Consider the following 21,267-nt stretch of genomic DNA (forward strand, 5'->3'; position numbering starts at 1 on the left):
TGTGAGGCACTGGGTTCCATCCTCAGCACTGCATAAAAATAAATAAAATAAAGGTCCATTGACAATTAAAAATATTTTTGAAACAAAGAAAGAAAAAAAGAACTAGTGCTGCTTTAAAAAAATAATAACCAAAATTTTACTACCTTACAGCCTCCCTATCAAATCAAGGCCTCAGCCCTTCTTCCAACACCTCCCAATTTCCTAGTTCTTTCTTTTTTAATTGAAAAATAGGTAGGTATCACAAAATTTACCCTTCTAAAGTGTAAATTCAGTGCCTTTTAGTATATTCATAAGGTTGTATAACCATCACCACTATCTAGTTCCAGAACAGTTTTATGACTGAAAAAGAAACCCAACACCCATATAGTGATTTCCTATACCCACCTCCTCCCAGCCCCTGACAGCTACCAATCTGCTTCCTGACTGTATGGATTTTCCTGTTGGGTATTCCATATAGTAGATGGAGCCATATGACCTGAGGCCTTTTGTGTCTTTTCTTAACATCATGTTGTCAAGGTGCATCCATGTCGAAGCATGTTTTGGTGCTTTCCTTTATTTTCCCAGTTATTTCTGGACATCCCAGGTGATGGCTTCCAAGTGCTAAGACTTGAGTCTACCATAGATATCTATCTGCTCCCCAGAAGCCACTTGGAGGAAGAACCTCACAGCTGCTACCTCTGTCAGTTCTGTCTTCTGGTTTTCAACGAACTGGAAATCCATCAGTCCTCTCTTCCCTGCACTGGAGATAGTGTCTGTCCAGACAGGGACCTTGTCTCTCTCCCTAGCTGAGCGCTGCTTTTGTTCCTAGTCTGTAGGTCGTCTGTATCCTAGCTTTTGGTCACACATTTCTGGTTCTGAAGGCAGACCTGGTTTTCCATTTCCCCATCTTTCTCATCCTGATTCTAGAAACCTGCGCTGGGAGGAAGCCCAAAACTGAACAAAACTTTTATCTTCATCTGGGTTTCCCCCCAAACACATCCTAAGACAAGAACTGGTGTGAAATTAATTTTTTTTAAAAGGGAAAACCAGTAAGAGAGTGAGAAAGTAGGACAGGGAACATGTGAAATCAACAAGGATGTGAAGTCCACAGAGGGTAACTTGAGCTCAATCCCACAGAGCAGTGACAAACCTCAAGGTATGGTGTTTATCCTCTGCATCTGTCAGTCATTGGTTAAGAGCTGTTCTCTGGGCAGGTAAAGTACAGGCCCTTCAGTTTTCTGTGGCACCAGGCAAAAGGGGTCCTGGCAGGCTGAGAGCAACCCTTTGACGTGGAGATACTGGTGCCACTGTTAGAAGTAAAAGCATACATTTCTGCTTCATTCCTTTGTGAGGTCCCCTTTTCTCACAAACATATCATCAGAACCTCCAACCTCGTCTAGCACAGTGCCAACACTCGGTATATGTTGACTGACTAATGGATAGAAAGATAGACCTCACCAGAGGCCAAAAAGTAATTTTCTTTATAGTCATAAATTTCAATCATTTGAAAAAACAGAATACATTGTATACATCCCTGGCTCACTCTTTTCCACTTACTGTACACTTGGGCATGTGCAAAAGAAAGTGAAGCCAGTACCTGTTACACTGTTGATGTAAAAGAAGGTAACTTAGAGGCTGGGAAAAACCTGCTTATGAGAAGTTACAGGTGAAAGACCTGATTGTCAACGAAGAGTTCAGTGTTTGATAAGCCAGGAATTCGGGCTAATGTACTAAGTGCTAGAGATTCCTCTTGGGTGTCTGGAATGAGTCTCATTTTCTTCTTTTCCATGGTGCTCTGATTGGGCATGCTACTGAGTCTCTGTTTTTCTGTTTCCTCACCAGCTCTGCCCACTTCCCAAGGTGATGGAAAGATGAAATCATGAATGTGAAAGGTCTTGAGAAGCACAAGTTGCTCACAAATATAATATAGATTTTAAATGGCCTTTGACTTTTTAAAGGGGGTCTTGGGCAACAAAGAAGAAAATCCTGGAAGAGTGAGGCTGAGAAATTACCCTTGGATCCTCAGTGAAAGCTGAGTCTCAGTGGGAATTGACTGTGATCCCAGGCCTGACCAGAGATGGTACATGCATTAACCCCACCATTAGCCATGATATTAGACCTTCCAGGCGACAGCTGGGCTAATCATTAAAGGGACTCCAACAGAACAGAAGTTAAGAGAGAAGGCAAAGGGTGAGTTGGAGAAGCCAGAAATGGAAGAAAATGTGTGTGGGAGAGAGAGGAAGGGAGAGTACATGTAAGAAAGAGACAGAAAAAGATGTGGAGTAAACTGATAAAGAAGTGGAGATGAAGGAGAGAGGAAACAAGAGGTGACAGTGCCGGAGATGATGGGCACCACTGGCAGCTGCTCCTGTGACATCCATGACATGGACTCCTCAGGCACTGGTTCGATGGCAGACGCCACACTCGACACATTCTCATCAGAGCCCTGCTCTCAACTCTTGGTATACCTGCCCCAATTATTTCAGAGAGAAAAAGTTGAGGAGGGTCTCCAAGGCAACCTGATCTTGACTCCTCCCACCCCAGGTCTCCTGCAGGCCTTGGGCAAAAGGTGGCCAGGACAACCAGAAAGTAGAGGGTATGACCCAGCCAGCAAACAGAGGGCTCTCAGTTAGTGTGCCAGCCTGTAAATTGTCCTTTTGTTTTGCAGGCTTTACGGAACACGGTTTTATTTCATGTGACTGTGCTATTTCAGGAGGAGTAAATATTGCCGGCGGTCTGTTTAAAAAGGCCAATGACCTGAAATGTTGTTGTTTTTTTTTTTTTTTTAATTTTTTTTCTTTTCTTTCCCGTTTGAATCATCTCCAAGAAGCAGGCCTGCCCAAGCATCATGCAGTTTTAATTTGTTACCTTTCAATTCCAACCTTCCCTTTTTGTCTTGTGATATGTGAGGCTGACCAACAAAAGGGGGCAAAGATATAGGGATAAAGAGGTGAAGTGCTGGCCCAGGCTTGGGGACAGAAGGAAGAGATGTCCAGAGTGTCACCGGAAAAGCGCAGGGAGTCCTCAGCTCTCTGCTGCCTTCACTGCTTCCGGAGCTGGTGTTTGACCTATAATTATAGTCTCTTTCCACTGATTTCCTCTGTGAAAATAGCAACATTCAGACTAAGTGCAGTGTAGGAAAAAAAAAACACTACATAAAGAATCAGGGATTTATAAATACAGTTAAAATTACAGGATTGTTACCCCCATGGTTTAGTTTTCTAAAGAGAGGGCTGGGAAGAGGGAGCACAGTTCTTCAAACTTGACTTAGGTCCTAAAATACCCAGGTGTGATTCTTTGGGAGGCAAGTCAAGCAGAGATTCACTGCAGGTTTTTTTTTTGTTGTTGTTGTTTTGTTTTTTGTTTTTGCCCCCACTGGATGCAAAAAACATTGTTTTTAAAAACAAGAAGAAGAAAAAGAAGGCTGTTCTTGGCCAGGATTTTTATTTGACTTCTTGAGGATTCTCACTTGCCATTTAATTGTTCAGTTTCTTCTCATCAAATTTATTATCTCTAAGAACAGAGAGGGGGAGAGGATATCCATGTCTTGGCCCTGACCTTTCCATCTTCTGGGGCCTTCATTCATTCCCTGGGGCAAACAATGTGTTCATGTTGGAATTTTCATCTTATATGACCCAGCACTCTGGTCCCAGCTGGTCCACACTGGCCCTTTTGAGGGCTGTCTTAACTTGGAGCAGATGAGAAATCGTTGGCTAAGTTCATTTCTGGTGATGGAGACACATGGAAATACAGGCAAGGAAATAGAGACAGCCTCTCTGCAGTGAAAGAGAAGGAAGCCACCGTGAGTAAGGAAAAGAGACAAGAGACAAAGGTTTGGTGCCCTGAAGTCTCTGGTTCCTGTGGTTCCCAAGGCTTGGATCCATGTCCCCCTAGCCTTTGCTCAGTTTGGAGAGTCAACTTTTACATGGATTTCTTGAGCTAGTACTTTCCCTCTTTTGCCTGAATTGGTTCATGTGGGAGTTCTGATGTGTGTGACCAAAAGTCTTAACATAATAGTGCAAGTGCAAAGAATTCTGCAGAGAAGTTGACAAAGCAATAGTTTCATTGCAACATCTGAAGTTGGTTTCACAAGGGTTAAGGGCACACTGCTCTACTTTTCAGAAAGATAAGTGTTAAGAGAAGAATGAAAATATCTCAAGTAGCATTTATGACCCAATAATTGAATAAGAGGAGGAAACTGGGAGGGAAGCCCGGGGCCTGGCCTCTGCCTTCATGTGACTCACCTACAAGCTTTCCAGATAGCCGATCTCCAGAAAAGGCTACCATAATTGCCTTCCCATCGCTGGTGACATTGTCTTAACTCTCACTGTGGAATCTGCAGTTGGCCACTGAGGAGAGCTGCAGAGCTGACTGACCATCTTCAGCATCACTGTCTTTCCTGTGCTTAGAGTTGACACCTCCCTGCAGAGTGATCCCAATACTCTCTGTGCGTCACCGAGGCAAATGTAATGGCCTGGCATGATGGTGTAGAAATGTCCTGCACTGGGAATCTTAGCACCTGGATTCCAGCCCAGGTTTTGTCACCCACAATTTACAGGAACAAGCTAAGACCCTGGATCTAGCTTCTCATCTGCTAAATAAGGAATTGGGCCTGATGATCTCTGAAGCCCCTTCCAGCTCTCATATTCTAATTATTAAGTCAACTATGGGCCTATATTTTTCTCTACAATGACCAGTATTTGCTTACCATCAAAAATAGGATAAGAAAGAGAGAACAACAAATCAATTTTTAAAAAATATTTAAGGTGATATGATTTTTTTTTTTTTAGAAAACTCAGGTTATTTCTAATATACCATTAGGTTTTTAAAAAATAACAGGTTTATTGTATAAAAAATGCAAATACAAAAAAATACAAATAAACAAAAGAACTTAATCTAACCTGTAATCCTTCAGAGATAATATCTACAAATGTTTATGTATATAAATTAAAATACTTTCTATAAGCATGTTATGGAGGGTATCACCCAAATTTTATGTATTAGGAACTTAATCCCCAAAATCATATAGTAATTGTATTTGGAGGTGGGCCCGTTGGGAGGGAATTAGGATTAGATGAGGTCATGGGGATGGGGCCCCCTCTTTATAAGAAGAGAAAGTAGAGCTAGCATGATTCCTGTTTCTCGCCATGTGATACCCTCTACCACGTCATGACCCAGCAGGAAGGCCCTCACCAGATGCCAAGCTGAGGTTGGCACCATGCTGTTGGACTTCCAGAAACATAAAGTGAATAAACTTCCATTCTTTATAAATCACCTGGTCTGTGGTATTCAGTTATAGAAACAACAACAAAATAGCCTAAAACAACATGCAAATACATTTTTTCTTTATGAAAATAGGATCAGACTATCCATTCTGTTTTTCAAGTTGATCTTGACATTTAACACAAAATTGAAAAAAACATTTTTTTAATGTTAAAACATTTACTTACATAGCATTGATTTCAATTGCTATATGGTAATCTGGTGTTTGGGGGGACCTGAATTTATTTAAACAATCTCTTATGGCTGGATAGTTGGATAGATTTATTTTTTGGTAGTATTACCAATATTATAAACATACCTTGTGCAAATATGTATGTTTTTTCAGGCTTCTGAGTGATCAGCAAGCAGCAACTCAGCATGATTAGGGAGATAGAGGTATCACACCCCTTCTTTGTGGATTCCTGTGCTGTGCAAGCTCTTTCAGGTTGCAGCGAATGATTTGATTTCTCTCTACCATGCAACCTCTACCATTCCAGTCACAATTGATTGCACTGGCATCTACTTCTCCTGTAATGGTAGCTATCTGGAAGCAGACCAAAAGCCTCTGAGGTGTCTGGCAGAAGACCTATTCCCTGAGACAATTTCATATTCTGGCTGGACACTGGGCAAGCTGAACAAATTCTCCCTCAGGGCATTAAATGCAACTATGAGTAGCCTCAGTAGCAAGGGCAGGAGCAGACATGGTGCTGGATTCAAGGGTTGAACCCCATCAACTGAAGCCACCAGTGAGTCCCTCACAACCCGAGAAGAAGAAATGTCTGCCAGTGTGGTTCCCAGACCACCTTCCCTGACTCCAGGTGACTGAACCAGGAAGATAAAGGTGTGACCTTCTGGAACCTGAGAATAAGGAGCCCGACTCCATCATTTCTTACCTGTATGATCTTTGGCTCATCCCATCACCTTCCTGTTCCATGTTTCTCCATCTGAAAATGAGAATATTGAAACTACAAAAGATCACTGTGGCAAATAAATAGGGGGGAAAAATATATAAAATATATATATATATATATATATTCCTTTAGAAGAATGCCTGTCGTACATGCCTCGCCAGCAAGCTGGGTTGTACTTAGAATCTCAGGAGTTTAAAGGGTCTCACAGGTTACTGATATCCACAAGGACAAACTAACGACTTCAGATATCCTAGTATTAGTTTACTCTATAAGTGCTCCTGATTCCCCCAGCAGATTGGTGAACTCCTTGAATTCATGGCCATGTCCACTGTGCCCTCCACCGTGCCTTGCACAGGGCAGTGCTCAATCTGTGACGGATTCTGCTGACAGGTCGGAAAGCCTTCTCCTTGCAGACCCAGCACAGCCGGTTTGGACCAGTGTAGCGGGCAGCTGGGCCAACAGCCTAGCTCCCCTCCCCCCAGGGCACCCTTCCAGAATCAGTGCTCCCTGGAGGGCAAAGCACCAGCAGCCGTCACAGCAAGCAGAAACCTTGTGCTGTATGCAGAGCCAAAGCCTTGCAACTGGAAGTTGTTGTCGCCTACTTTGCTTTGCAGGCTTACAAAAACATCCCTTTGAAGCTAGCCCAGAACCTCCATTGGCATGTGCCAGAGCTGACAAAATGTAGAGCTAAATCTGTTTTGGGGACACCTCCTTCCAGAAAGGCAGGATGCTTGCCTGATTCCTAAGTGGAACCCCCAAGTCACCACACTGTGTCTTCCCTCTTTGATGTATTCCTGAGCCTAGAACCCCAGGCCAATAATGGAATGAAGTCAGTGAATATTGATGGTCCTTTCCACCCTTTTCACCTCCTCTGGACACACCTGCTGACCTACCTGTGCCACCAAACGTGGGCCTGATTGCCCAGCAACTACCATGACTCCAGTTTCATGTTAGCTGGAGAAAAGTCTTCTAAACAGGACAGCTAGAATGGAAGGAGCTCCACAGCACCCACAGCAAGTTTAGAATTCAAGGTTTCAGTGGGAAGAGATTCAATTTACTTTTAACATTACTTAGTGCTGGATATTCTACTGGGTGTGTTGCATAATCATATTAACAGCTAAGACGTAGCACAACCACCTGATGACTGCTATGCCAAGCATCTTACACACACTAACTCATTTAATCATTATCAAAAACCATTGAATTGGACTGGGAATGTGGTTCAGTGGTAGAGTGCTTACCCAGCATGCATAAAGTCCTGAGTTTGATCCTTAGCACCAAAATAAAAAAATAAATAAATTGAAGTTAGATAGTAAATTCACTTCATTTTACAGATGATAAAACTGAAGCACAACAACTCGTTCAAGGCCTTACAGCTACTAAATGACATACCTGGATGTGCACATAATCCCTATTCAAAAGCTTTACAGTTCAAGTTTAACTAGGATCAGGTATGCATGTAGACATTTAATTCTTATGGTATCACTACTAGTGAGGCTAATGTGGTTCCATTCTATGGATGAGAAAACTGAAGCTCCGACAGGTTAAATATGTTCAAATCACATAACTAACAAGTGGCAAATATCGTGCCAACTTTGTCTAGCTCCACCATATCATGGCACAGGAAGAAAACCTTGCAAAATGACAGGAAAATACTCAGTGAGTTTGCAAAGGAGGTGACTGAAAGATTACAAAAGTTGGGAATGTGTAAATCAAGTCTGCTGGAGGTAGAACTCAGGCCCAGCAAAGGGTGGAGGCTCTAGACCCAAACTTCTGTTTATCTGTCCTGTAGCTACTTTCAAACCACACCAATTAGCCAGATTGGTAAAGATTTAAGTCTGTTAGTGGCACATTTCTAAATGCCTTTAAGACAGGTGAACCTTGCAATGCTGGGAGAAAAAAAAAAAGGCTCTTAATGCAACCAAATCTCAATTGGAAAAATCTCAAAACTCTTCTCACCCTCCCACTCACTTCCTAAACTATCTCATTTGGGAGAGGGGGTACCAGGATTGAACTCAGGGGCATTCGACCACTGAGCCACATCCCCCGCCCTATTTTATATTTTATTTAGAGACAGGGTCTCACTGAGTAGCTTAGCACTTTGCTTTTGCTGAAGCTGGCTTTGAACTTGCCATCCTCCTACCTCAGCCTCCTGAGCCACAGGGATTACAGACATGCTCCACTACACCTGGCACTATCTCACTTTTTTATCTTCTTGTCTCCTCTGCCCCTGAGGTTTTTCAGCCCAGCTTCAAGTTATCTGTAATTCCAGGTAGTTGCAATCCTAGAGTCACAGACCTGCAAGGAGCCTCAGAGAGGACTCACTGCCTTTGTCCGTTTTAAATCTACTTCAAGGGCTGGGGTTGGGGCTCAGTGGTAGAGCACTTGCCTAGCATGTGTGAGGCACTGGGTTCAGTTCTCTGCAACACATATAAATAAATAAAGTCCATTGACAACTAAAAAAATTATTTAAAAAAAAATCTACTTCAAGCAACAGTTACTTCTCTTTGGATGTTTAGTCATTTTCTCCCTGCCTGAAGTAGGTTTGCTCTTTAGTGGGGCTGAGTGACCAGCTAGTGGCAGAGTTATTTTAGGCATCTGGAGGTAGCTCCTTACAAATGACTTTGTTGGCCAATCCCCTACTACCACACCAGCAGCCCAGGTCCTTATGGGAGGATCAGAGGGTCTATCCCGCCTTTTCCAAACCCAAAGGTACTCTTGGAAGGATCACCAGGAATACAGAAATAAATAGGATGTATTCAGGAACTCACATGAAGATAACAACAATACCACGGGACTGTCAACAATCTGGAACACCTGTATGAGCTTGCAAAGCAGAAACTATCAGTGTCTTCAGGGGTCCAGAAACCTCACCAAGGAAAAGGCCCCAGGAAGGAACTGGGGCCCAGAGAACCTGCAGGCCTGGAAGGCAGCATGGTTTTTCCATTGAAGGCAGGTGGCACAGGTTTTGCAATCTGACCTTTCCCCTGCTACCCGTGAGACTACAACCACAGACACACCTTGGCATTCCCAGGCTTTATTTTCATTGTACAGGTGTCTGGGTGGCTCCCCACAATAAAGAGGAAATGAATGATGACTATAAAATTAAATTGTACTTTAGATCGATCTTTATCATCTTTTCCAGGCACTAATTGATTATCTGGCTCCTTGCAGATTGACTGAGTGAGGTCTGACCAATAGAATAGAGCCATATGCTGAGCTCAGCATTTCCAGTCCCATCACCGCGGTGGCTGCCTTCCCAGTTGTGGCACTGCTGATGCCCGAAGCTCCCAAGATAACGATTTGTCTATGGCACCAGTAGGCAAAACAGGACACCAATAATCTTAGTTGCACATCAGTAGTTTCTCAACAGAAGTTAACAGCGGGTACTAATTCAATGTCTACTAAGTGTCAGGTACTCTGGTGAGTGCTCCAGGTGCATTAGCCAATGAATCAGTATGTCACCGCCATTTAACAGATGAGAAAATTAAGTCACTGCCATTGACTGGTGAACTGAAAGACTGCCTCATTACTGACTCTCCCATGCATCTTGAACAGGCTAGACCCAGGAAGATGTTCAACATGAATTCTTAGCCGGGCATGTGACTCAGTGGTAGAGTGCTTGCCTAGCATGTGTGAGGCCCCAGGTTCCAACCCCAGCGCTACAAAGCAACCACAACAAAAAAATATTAAATGGATGAATGGACAGGTTCTAAATGGTGCAGCAAAGAGGAATATGCTCCTCAGAAAGGAAAATGTAAACAGGGAAGCAGAGAGGAATACATTCTGCAGGCTAAGTAGAAGAGCTGTGGTAATCGACAGCTGTTTCAGCCTTCCCTTTCTCTGTGTATTTATCCCATTGAGCATTTTGAATGGGAAGTGTCTAACTACTCTGTGGGTGTACGTACTGGTTGCTAATTTTGGAACACTTGTGAATCCTGGGTCCAGAGTCATGACCAAGACTGGTGAGTCATACTCACCATGCAGAGCACCTCCACATAGGCTGTCAGGATAACCAGCAGTCTCCAGTGTGTCCCCTGCTCAGGCTGTGTCATTTTACCTTCTTTTTTAAAATAATATTTTTTTTAGTTGTTGACAGATCTTTATTTTGTTTATATGCAGTGCTAAAAATCGAATCCAGTGCCTCACACATACTAAGTAAGCGCTCTACCACTGAGCTACATCCCAGTTCTCATTTTACCTGAAGCTGAGGGTGGAGTCAGGGTAACAGCAGACTTCTGGATATCCCTGCCCTTTGGAAATCTAGAGGCTACATAGGCTCTCCTGGGGACCTCCTCCTCTTTCCTCCCATTCTCCTGGAGGAGTTCATCCCTCCCCCAGAATATCACAGCAGCAGGCAATGTTTCCATCTGCCCCACTGTGTCTCTCCAGGTAGGTGTGTAAAAGAACCCATCACCAGGTGACTAGTTAGCCTCTTTACCAAAGGACACATCCCATCCCATCCTCAGAGAAAAAGGTTTAGAAGAATAAGTGCTCCAGAGACAGAATCTACACATTGGGTTAAAGTCACACAATGGCACAAAGAGCTGGGGTAGAAAGAAGCAGAGTACGGGGGACAAGACAGAGAGGGAAGTGGCTTGGCACCTATCACAGACTCTTGGGTACTTAAAACACAACCTGCTGGCTTTCTTTCTTATTGTGGTTTTTTCAGGCTCCTTTGCCTGGTCATGCTAGATGGCTGAATTCTTGCTCCTAAGTCTTTCAACTGGAAGCGATGTAGAGCCAGGGAGAAAAGAGAATATCCAAAGCAGGTTGCTGTGCTTGTGAACTACCCTGATCAAGTTCTGATAAGTGAAGTGGTGAGGCTAAAAATTCAATGGAGAGTTTCATCCTCTCTTCAGATTTTGACTTTGATCATTTCTGCCCTCCCTTTAAAATAAAGAATGGAGGCGGAGACAGGAAGTCTGGGAGTTCAAAGCCATCCTCAGCCACAGTGAGGCACTAAGCAATTCAGTGAGACCCTGTCTCTAAATAAAAATACAAAAATAGGGCTAGGGCTGGGGCTCAGTGGTCGAGTGCCCCTGAGTTCAATCCCTGGTACCAAAACAAATTAATTAATTAATTAATTAAATGACATAGAGAATGGGCTGGGAATGGAGGTGTGCACGTAATCCCAGCAGCTTGGGAGGCTGAGGCAGGAGGATTGCAAGTTCAAAGCCAACCTTAGCAATTTAGCAATGACCTGTCTTAAAATTGAAAAAAAAAAATTTTTAATGGACTGGGGATGTAGATCAGTGGTTAAGCACCCCTGGTTTCAATCTCTGGCACAATAATAATGATAATAATTTAAAAATAAAGGACAAAGAGTGGGTCGTATTTGAATGTGTGAGGAGGTTCTGACTGAATGAGCAGATGCATGCATGCTCCAAACACCAATTCCTCAGCCTAAAGTTCCCCCATAATTTCATTCCTCCTGACCAAACTGCATAAAGCAGGCATAAGAACAGAGAGAAGCATGCTTTTAAAAATAGATCTGACTTAGTAGTCTTTAAATAACCAAGGATTATGATATGGGAGGGGACTACTTTGCATCTCCTTCTCAACGAAGAACAGAACTGCCTCGAAGCTAAAGTGATTTGGGTTGCTAAGAAAGATGTTCTAAAAGGTAAGAAAACTGCTAAACCAGATAAATATCTTTTTTTGAACTACCATCTTATTTGACTAAGATGATTATTGAAATATAGCCTACCTTGACTCCAAGGGGTAGAACAAATCCTCCGTATCCAGTGTGGCCCCAGCCCAGCACCACGGGGAGCTTGTTACAGTGCAGACTCTCCTTTTGAACCTGAAAGACTGAAGCACTAGGCTCAATGACCTTCTCAGATTTCTCCTCCTTGAGGACCTGATGAACCTCCCCTAGGGTGAGAAGTTGGGTAGCCCTGCTGTGGAGGAGGCCCTTAACTGCTAAGGCAGTCTGAGGTGCACTGGTGTCCCCTCCCATGCCACGGCTTTCCACATGTCTGTGTTTACAGGTCACCATTCTCCTCAGCCACAATGGTACCATAGCTGCCGGTCCCTGAACACATACCAGACTCCCCACAGCAAATTCCTGGCAAACCACAGTGTGTAAGAGATCATCAGAGCCTTCCTCAGAGTCATGGATGACTCCCAGAGCAAGGACAGGGTACAGTCCAGTAGTTTGTGCAACTCCTACTCTCCTGTCAGTTGTGAGGGCCACCCGTGTTATGGTTTGGAGGTGAGGTGTTCCCCAAAGTTCACGTGTGAGACAGTGCAAGACGGTTTAGAGGAGAAATGATTGGGTTATAAGAACCTTAACTCAATCAGTGAATTAATCCCTTGAAATGATTATCTGAGTGGATTATCTGGATTAACTAAAGGCAGGTAGGGTGTGGCTGGAGGAGGTGGGCATGGGGGTGTGTGTGGCTTTGGGGTATATAATTTGTATCTGGTGAATAGTCTCTCTCTGCTTCCTGATCATCATGTGAGCTGCTTCCCTCTGCCATACTCTTCTGCCGTGATGTACTACTTCACGTTGAGCCCCAGGGAAAGGAACTAGCTGCCTATGGACTGAACCTCTGAAATCATGAACCCCCAGATATACTTTTCCTCCTCTACAGTTGTTCTGGTCAGGTCTTTTAGTTGCAGAGTGAAAAAGCTGGCTAGAACAATCTGTATACCTCCCTACTCATTCATCTGGGGCCACTGGACCGGAAAGGGTCCTCATCTGTTAAAGAATCATAAAGCAACTCATATTTGCTATAAAGTGTTAAAAAGTTATTGCATAAATTATTCATAAATACACGTGAGAAAAAGAGCACCCAAATCTAATGTGAGGGTGGGAGGGGGAACTCAAAATACGGCCAACAACCCCCTATCAATCTACTTCAGAGGCATGCACAGGGGAGTATTTGCTGAGCTGTGGAGGTGAACTACTATCTTAGCTCAGACCGTCCTAACAAAATACCATAGACTGGGAGGTGTAAACATCAGATGTTTGTTTTCTTACAATCTAGAGACTGGAAGTCCAAGATTCAAGTGCCACCAGATTCAGTTCTTGGCAAAGACTCTCTCCTTGGCTTGGAGATGGCTGCTTTCTTGTTGAGTCTTCCCATGACCTGTCCACAGTGTATACCCATGGAGAGAGAGAGAGAGAAAGCAAGCTCTGGTCTCTCTAAACCTCTCTTATATAGGCACTAATCCTACCACAGGAGCTCTACCTCAGGATTCATCGAAACCTAATTATCTCCTTAAGGTCCTTCCTCCAAATACTATCGCAATGGGGATTAGGACTTGAACTTGTAAATTTGGGAGGCCCAGTCCATAACAACTACTAAAGTAATAGACTTCAAAGAGCCTGTTTTCTAATCTGTTTTTCTTATGTTCTTGACTAATATTATTAGCATACTTTAAGATTATATGTAATAAAAATGAAAACATTTTAATTTTTCATCTTTATAATTAATGCTATGGACATGCAATTCATTACGCTATAAGGGCCTCTTGACATCACTGGGCTGTGGTCCCGTGACCAGATCAAAGAGGAGCTGCACGGAATATTTACTGGCAGTAAAGAAAGCAGTAGAGATCAGGGGCTCCAGAGTTAGAATGAGCTGGTTTAAATGTGATTCTATGCCTTCCTACCTGTGACCTTTACAAACTTTGATTTCCTAGTCTATGAAATGGAGAGATTTAGTGTTCCTTTCATCATTAAGTATCGTTATAGAGTCATTGTGGGGATTAAATTAAGTAATACATGAAAATCCCTGTCACTAAGTAGACATTGAATACACTGTGGCTATTGCTATTGTTGCAGTTGATATCATTAATCATGATATTTATACTTCTCGGCACATATGTGTTCTTTCTGCTATCAGCCTGATACCTCCAAGGAGCAGGGATTAAGGTTCTCTCAATAGACTCCCTCTCACCTTCCTGAGTGTCTTCTGCTTATATCAGGGTGCACCCAGTCCTTGGAGGGCACAAGAACTATTGTGGCCACTTGCCTGCTTATTGGCCCAAAGAACTCCTCCAGAGTCCTGAGCTCCCAATAAAACTTGCAGCACAAGTTAGGACTTGTTTTTTAGGAAGCCAGGAGTCCTGCTCTACCTATATAACCCTCATCACCCCACCCTGCTAAGACTGATCTCCACTTACACTTTGAGGGTTACACCCTGCCCACCTCCCTTTACATAATTCTATCCATGAGTGCACACGTGTTGCATTAGTCAGGGTTCTTCAGTGGAACAGAACCAATAGAATATATATAAAATTATAAGAGGATATTTATTAGACTGGCTCACATGTCAGAGGCTGGGTAGTCCCACAGTGGTCATCTGCAGGCTGGAGACTCAGGGAAATCAGTAGCTGCTCAGTCTAAGAACCTGGAAGCCTCAGTAACAGAGGGACCAATCATGCAGATCCAGTCCGAAAGGCTGAAGGGACTGAAAGCCCCCTGGGTAACAGCTGATATAATCTGTATTCATAGCCTAAAGAATCTGTTGTGCTGTCCACAGGCAGCAGTGGCAGAAAAAAAAAATTGTACCTGTTCAAGAAGTGTTGAGTATGCACGTGTGTGAGCTTTACCTTTCTTCCACTTTTTCTTCCATGTGAATCCCAGCCTGTTGCATGATGCCACCCATGCTCAGGGCAGATCTTCCTCACTTGTTTGCTAATCCCCATGCCTCTCTTTGGAAGCACCCTCACAGATGTACCAGAAGGGTCCTCTATCAATTTTCTAGGTGTCCTTCAATCTAGTCAAGTTGAAGACCAAGATTAACCAGGATGCATATCATGCAATGGCCTTCAAGGCCATGATTCTTCTTTCATTTTGACTTTCATTTCTGACAACAGGCACCTTAGAATGTGCCCAGAATTTCAAGGGTGGGTCCCTTTCACTCTTCCAGAATAGCAAAAAACATCATTTCTATCCTGCCCCTGTGAACCTATCCATACTTAGTGACATCAAAATTTATTGTCCTACATCCGTGGAAGTTCACATCCCCAAAGTCCTCATCCCAATGCCTGGGTCCAGTACTCTTAAACCAAAGGAATGGCTTGGCCTGCTGGGTGAAGACCTCAAGCACTGCTCCTCTCCTAGATCTACTCCCAGTCAATCACACAGTTATCTCTTCCAGGAAGCTTCCCATCTTCTTTCCAGAGCCAAGATGGGCTAGGGGTTATTGAGCTCCAATGAGCTCACATAGCACTCTGGCTTACCTCTGTCATTCCCTTGTATTGCCATGATCTGTTTCCCTCTGCTTCCCACCCCAAATTGAGTTCCAGGAGGACTGAGACCATGTGTTCTTCATCTCTGCATCCTCAGCACTGTGGCTACTACCAAGTGAGCATTTAATACAGTTAAAATAAAGGGGGGAAGAGAAAAGAAAAACAAACTTAGGAAGTAAAGAAAAAAAAGTGTGGTTGTGTGGGGGGGTGCTGGGGATATAGCTCAGTTGGTAGAGTGCCTGCCTTGCATGCACAAGGCTCTGGATTCAATCCCCAGCACACACACACACACACACACACACACACAAATAAATAAATAAAAATAAATAAATAAATAAATAAGGAAGAAAGTAGTAAAAAAAAAAAAGGTGGAAGAATAAGGCGGGGGGTGGAGGGGCCTGGGGGAACCTGCCTAGGAAGAAGGAAATAGCAACAGGCTGGATCGAATTCTGTAGAATTCCCAGTGGCACGGACCAGTGAAGCTAAAACCCATCCTCCTCTATATTTAATCTTTCAACTTCCCCTTCCCTATTATTAATATAAAAATAGAATGGGTTTATATGAACTCATTAAAATCGTTGACTAAATAATCATGATGGTTCCTGGAGCCCTGAGCCATCAGCAAGCCCTATAAAAATACTTTCTACTGACAGCAGGGCATAAAACCATCATCAAACACAAACACTGAACTCTTTCCTGGTCACAGATACAGGCTCTACTCCATGGCCAAGGTCAGTCACTTCTTTTGTGTACATGAGTCCTCCACAGCTGACAAAAATTTCCACATACATCTATGAAGATGGGGAGAGGGACCAAAAAGCTCTTAGGAATTCACTGGTAATAATCACCTTATAGGTATTGGCACAAGTGAAGAGAGGAAAAGGCCCAGAAAAATAAACAGCAAAACAGAACAGCCAGATAATCAAGAAAGTATCCATGTGTGTACACATACATACACACTCAACAGTTTAACTTCCCTAATAATGTTTTGCACAGATTAATAATTAAATGGCCTTGTGTGTTTTGAATAGAAGCCAATTCCTCAGCAAGGAGAGGTGACAAAGGAGCATATCAACGAGGTCAACAGGAATGAGTCAGCCAGTCCACCATGCAGATAATCTAGAGATTCTTGAGTTCATTCCCTCTATTTCTCAAAAGTTTTGTTAACTCATCATCTGTTTTTAACTCAAAATTTTGTTAAACTCAGAATTTTAGAGATGGATTAGAGATGGGGTATGGAGAAAGTTTCCTATATAAATTTTGGCCTATTCCAGCTAATCTAGTCAATCCAGAATAGAGGCAATCATCCGACCCTGAAAACTGAACCAAACTTTATTGGTTGTATTTGGAGAACAGCTTCCCTGAGCTTTTGGATCTAAACAAAACATCTTCTCCCTTCAGCAGAGCGTGTCTTCTATAAATGCCCTGCCATCTCTCTTAACAGAGTATTTCTCACGATTTTCTTTGTGATCAGGAATTTTGTTACTGATTGTAGAAATCATGTGGGAGTTACCTTCCAAGGTACTGGGAAAATGAGTGTAGGAAAATATAATCTAGTATAGATAACTTGAAAAATAATGTTGAATGTCAATCTTGTCTCTAGGATGAGCAGAAGATAAAAATTAAAGTTAACAGAGTCCAAAGGAGCCTGTCTAGTGCTCAGGGAGGGAATGTGGGGAAATGGGAAAGGAGATCATGGAGGAAGAAGGTGTCCTTGGACTCAGTGGGGAACCAAATCAAAGAAAGGCAGGTGCTTCCCAGGAGAGCAGAGTCTTGGGAGCAGGTGCCTGCTCACGCTTGTCCCTCCACACTCTATGCCCTTTCTTCCTCCTTTCTTTCCATTCACTTTTATTGTCCACCTGTGTGTTAGATCCTGCATGAGGAGTGGGTATAAAGATAATAGAAGAGCCCTTAACCTCAAGTAATTAAGTAGTAAAACTAATAACCAACAAGTTCAACAAACTAAATTATGTAACCATATCACGGGGCCTATGTTAATAAATGTGTCCTCGCCCAGTGGGCCTCAATGGAGGACATGGGCATTTCTACCCAGCAGCCAAAAGTTCATGTAGCTGATTTTACTAACAAGCTGGTCCTCAAAATTTCTCCACATCTATGCTTTGGAGTAAAAGAGAATAAAGAGACCAGAAAACTAAGTGCAATGAAAGAATTTTGATTGGGTCTTGTTTGGGGGAAAAAATGTTAGAAGACATATTGGGGAACATTTTGGGAAAAAATTTATGTGGATTGAGAATAGGCAACATTAGGTGAATATTATTAAGTTTATTACTAAAGGTGAATATGTAGGAAAATGTCCTTATTTTCAAGAGATGGTTGTTTTTCTTATATTGATATGGATTAAATGTATGTTTGTATGTATATGGTAAAATGCAGACAATCTAAATGAGAAATATGTCTCCACAATATTATTCTTTTGAGTTTTCTACATGTTTAAAATTTTTCATAATAAAAAATCTGATAATTCTCTCCTCTTGCAAGTTGTTGTAAAAATGTCTGCAGTAGAATAAAGCCTTTTGTGTGTCCATTACCTAATAAATAATCAGAGATGACATCTGTCACGGACCAGGTGATGCTTGAGTGCTAACGTGCATTTTCTTCAGTCCTCACAGCAACACTGCCTTGTGTATGGACTGTCCTTTACAGAGGGCACACTGAGGCTTGGCAGAATGAAGTACCCATCCCAAGTCACACAGTTGGTAATTAGCAGAGCCAGATTCCAACATGGCTTTCATCTGGTTCCAGACTACCCACTTTTTTTTTTTTTTAATTTCTCACTGTTCTGATGACTAAAACTTCTGGGATCAAGGCACCAGCAAATCTGGTGTGTCTGGTGAGTGCCTGCTTTCTGGTTCATAGATGTAACTTTTTGTGTCTTCCCATGACAAATGAAATGAGAGACCTCTCTGGGGCCTCTTTTACCATGGCGTTACTCTTATTTATTTATCCCTCTAAAACAATTTTTTTTTATTTGTTCTTTTTGGATATACATGAGTAGAGTGTATTTTGACATAGTATACAGATATGCGGTACAACTTCCCATTCTTGTGGTTGTACATGATGTGGAGTTTTGCTGATCATGGATTCATATATAAACATGGGAAAGTAATGTCCAATTCATTCTACTGACTTTCCTGTTCCCATCCCCCCTCCCTTTCCTTCATTCCTCTTTTAATCAAATAAACTTCTATTCTTCCCCTGCCCCCTTATTGTATGTTACCATCCACATATCAGAGAAAACATTGAGTGTTTGGGTTTTAGGGGATTGGCTTATTTCACTTAGCATGGTACAGACTACCCACTCTTTTTTTTTTCTGTGTGAAGTGTTGTTTATTAATTTTTTTAAAATTATAATTTGTTATGTATGACAGCAGAAAATGAATTACAATTCATATTACACCTATAGAGCACAAATTTTCATGTCTCTGGTTGTACACAAAGTAGAGTCACACCATTCGTGTCTTCATACATGTACTTAGGGTAATGATGTCCATCTCATTCCACCATCATTCCTACCCCCTTGCCCCTTCCCTTCCCCTCACTCCACTTTGCTATATCTAGAGTTTGTCTAATCCTTTCATGCTCCTCCCCACAACACCATTATGAATCAGCCTCCTTATATCAGAGAAAACATTTCGCATTTGTTTTTTTGGGATTAGCTAACTTCACTTAGTATTATATTCTCCAACTCCATGCATTTACTGCAAATGCTATGATTTTATTCTCTTTTAATGCTGAATAGTATTCCATTGTGTATATATACCACATTTTCATTATCCATTCATCCACTGAAGGGCATCTAGGTTGATTCCACACTTTAGCTATTATGAATTGTGCTGCTGTAAGCATTGATGTGGCTGTGTCCCTGTAGTATGCTGTTTTTAACAGACTACCCACTCTTAACAGCAACCCTCTACTTAGAAACTCCCAGAAAAAGCCTTGAAACGAAACGCCTAGTTGAAGGAATGGTGACAGGGATCATTGCCATGGTGAATGAGGGAAAGGGTATATATAGAAAGAGGAAGTGGGAAAGGGAGACATGGCCTCACCCTATGCGCCAAATTCCTCCCTAGATCATTGCTGTGAAGGGCAGCCTGTTAACCTGCGAGTACAAACAACCATTACAGGATCCTTTCCTGGTTTGCTAGGGAACAGAAAGGCCTCCAGCATCTGCCAGGGAAGGAGAGACCTTGGTGAGTGAGGGAAACGGAAAAGAAAGAGGAAGTGGGGAGGGACTGTGGCCTCGCCGTATGGGCTTAAAATTGTTGGGGGCAAATTGAAGCTGTCAGACAGGTATTTTTGACAGGAGCAGCAGACAAAATGTTTTCTGTTTAGTAGAAAAATTGCCATGCTGTTTCACATCACTAATGAGACCTGGAAAAATATCATGATTGAAGGATATAATGGTGTTTTCTTCCCAGAAGGTGGCTTAATCAAGGTCTCATTGTGTCTGGAGCCTGAATGACTGGCCCACCACCATTCAGGACATGCAAGGCAATTTGAGAGAGCTGAGCAGGGCTGGGCTGCTATGAGCCATCTACGCCCTCTCACCTAGTCCCCTTCATGACCTGGGCCAGAGAGAGCAGAGGGCAGGGTGTGCCCAGCCAATTGGCTTTTTACAGGAATTTCAACTAAGACCTCAACCTTATTTGCCCTCGGCTCCAGCCTCCTGACTAATGAGCCCGTGCACATGGCAAAGCCTGAGTTGCTTAGCCAGCCTGGCAGACCCACCACGTACTCATCCAGGGTCAAGTTGTGCTTTGCTCTTGGTGTAGGAAGTGTAAGAATTGGAGAAATCATGTAAGAAGTCAGGAGGACGTAAACATTCCAAGCACCAGTCTCCCAGGGATTTGGCATTAGAACAAAAGTCACTTTTTTTCTTAAACCTCAATTTTTCCTCAGAGGACAGTTATCTTAAAGACGTCCATTTAGTAGACCGATCTAAGTCTGGATGAACCACTTAGGCAGTGGGGCAAAGGGCCCTTATGCAGAATGTGGGGACTGCACCAGGATGTTTGCTTTAGTTATTTTAAACAAACACAATTGTGCCAGCAGATCTCAAATTTCTAGAAAAATCACAGCATTGCAACAACAGACCTTTCCTTCCACTATGGACCAGGAGCACCACACTCTGAAGTTGGTCTCGGAAGACAAAGAGTTGAAGTCATTTCTGATGATTTCTGATAGGCAAAATTCATTTTGACTCAGAGGAAAAAGAAATGGAAAGGTACAGAAATGACTGCCATTTTAACAATCCCTAAATTAAAATTAGCATTCCGAGGGGGGAAAGTATTTGTTAAGATAAGTAGTTTTCATGGGGGCATTATCTCCTAAAGGTGTCCCTAGTCCCAAATAGTACTCCCACCTCTAATCCACCCTGTGTATCACACATGACAATGAACATCCTATGAACTGCTGCAATTTCCCTCATTAAAAGTCTTTGTGACCCATTTCTCTCAACCAACCCCCCACCTCACAACTGATCTCCCTTTCCCTGGATTCTCTAAGCAATAAAATGCCCTTCTTCCAGGGAACAATTTTTCTGAAAGGTTAGCATTCTCTCCTGCCCTTTACAATCTAAAATGCACCCTCTTAATTTAGCCTACAAGGCTTGCCTGACCTTTGTCCTGTCCACTTGGCCCAGACATATCTGCTGCCACACCCCCACACGCACCCTTTGTTCCTGTTACAGACTTCTCTGAATTTTCACCCTGTCTTTATTATGGCGTCTATCTGTGCCTTTGTGCTCATGGCTTCTTAATCTAGAATGCTCTCCCTCCAAGTCCATAGAGTAAACCGAGGCTTGAAGATTCTGTATGAATCTTCACGAATAAACCACATCCTCAGCAGAGCCCATCCAGAATTCTCTCTTTCTACACACACACACACA

The 21,267-nt window shown here is 42.8% G+C and overlaps 2 long non-coding RNA genes across 2 annotated transcripts in view; one reads left to right on the plus strand and one right to left on the minus strand.

Annotated features, from left to right (window-relative positions):
- LOC139701407 (uncharacterized) overlaps positions 1–5,250 on the plus strand; it is a 37,911-nt gene extending 32,661 nt beyond the window's left edge. The window contains exon 3 of the long non-coding RNA XR_011703980.1: positions 1,822–5,250. This is a non-coding gene — a long non-coding RNA (uncharacterized lncRNA). The remainder of the gene's footprint in view (positions 1–1,821) is intronic.
- Positions 3,407–12,025, minus strand: LOC139701406 (uncharacterized). The gene is made up of 3 exons (XR_011703979.1): positions 11,863–12,025; positions 6,135–6,185; positions 3,407–3,755 (listed from the first exon to the last, which is right to left on the minus strand). It is a non-coding gene; the product is annotated as an uncharacterized lncRNA (long non-coding RNA).
- Positions 12,026–21,267: the final 9,242 nt, after the last annotated feature.

Source organism: Marmota flaviventris, chromosome 12, assembly GCF_047511675.1.
Source record: "Marmota flaviventris isolate mMarFla1 chromosome 12, mMarFla1.hap1, whole genome shotgun sequence".
NCBI classification, from domain to species: domain Eukaryota; kingdom Metazoa; phylum Chordata; class Mammalia; order Rodentia; family Sciuridae; genus Marmota; species Marmota flaviventris.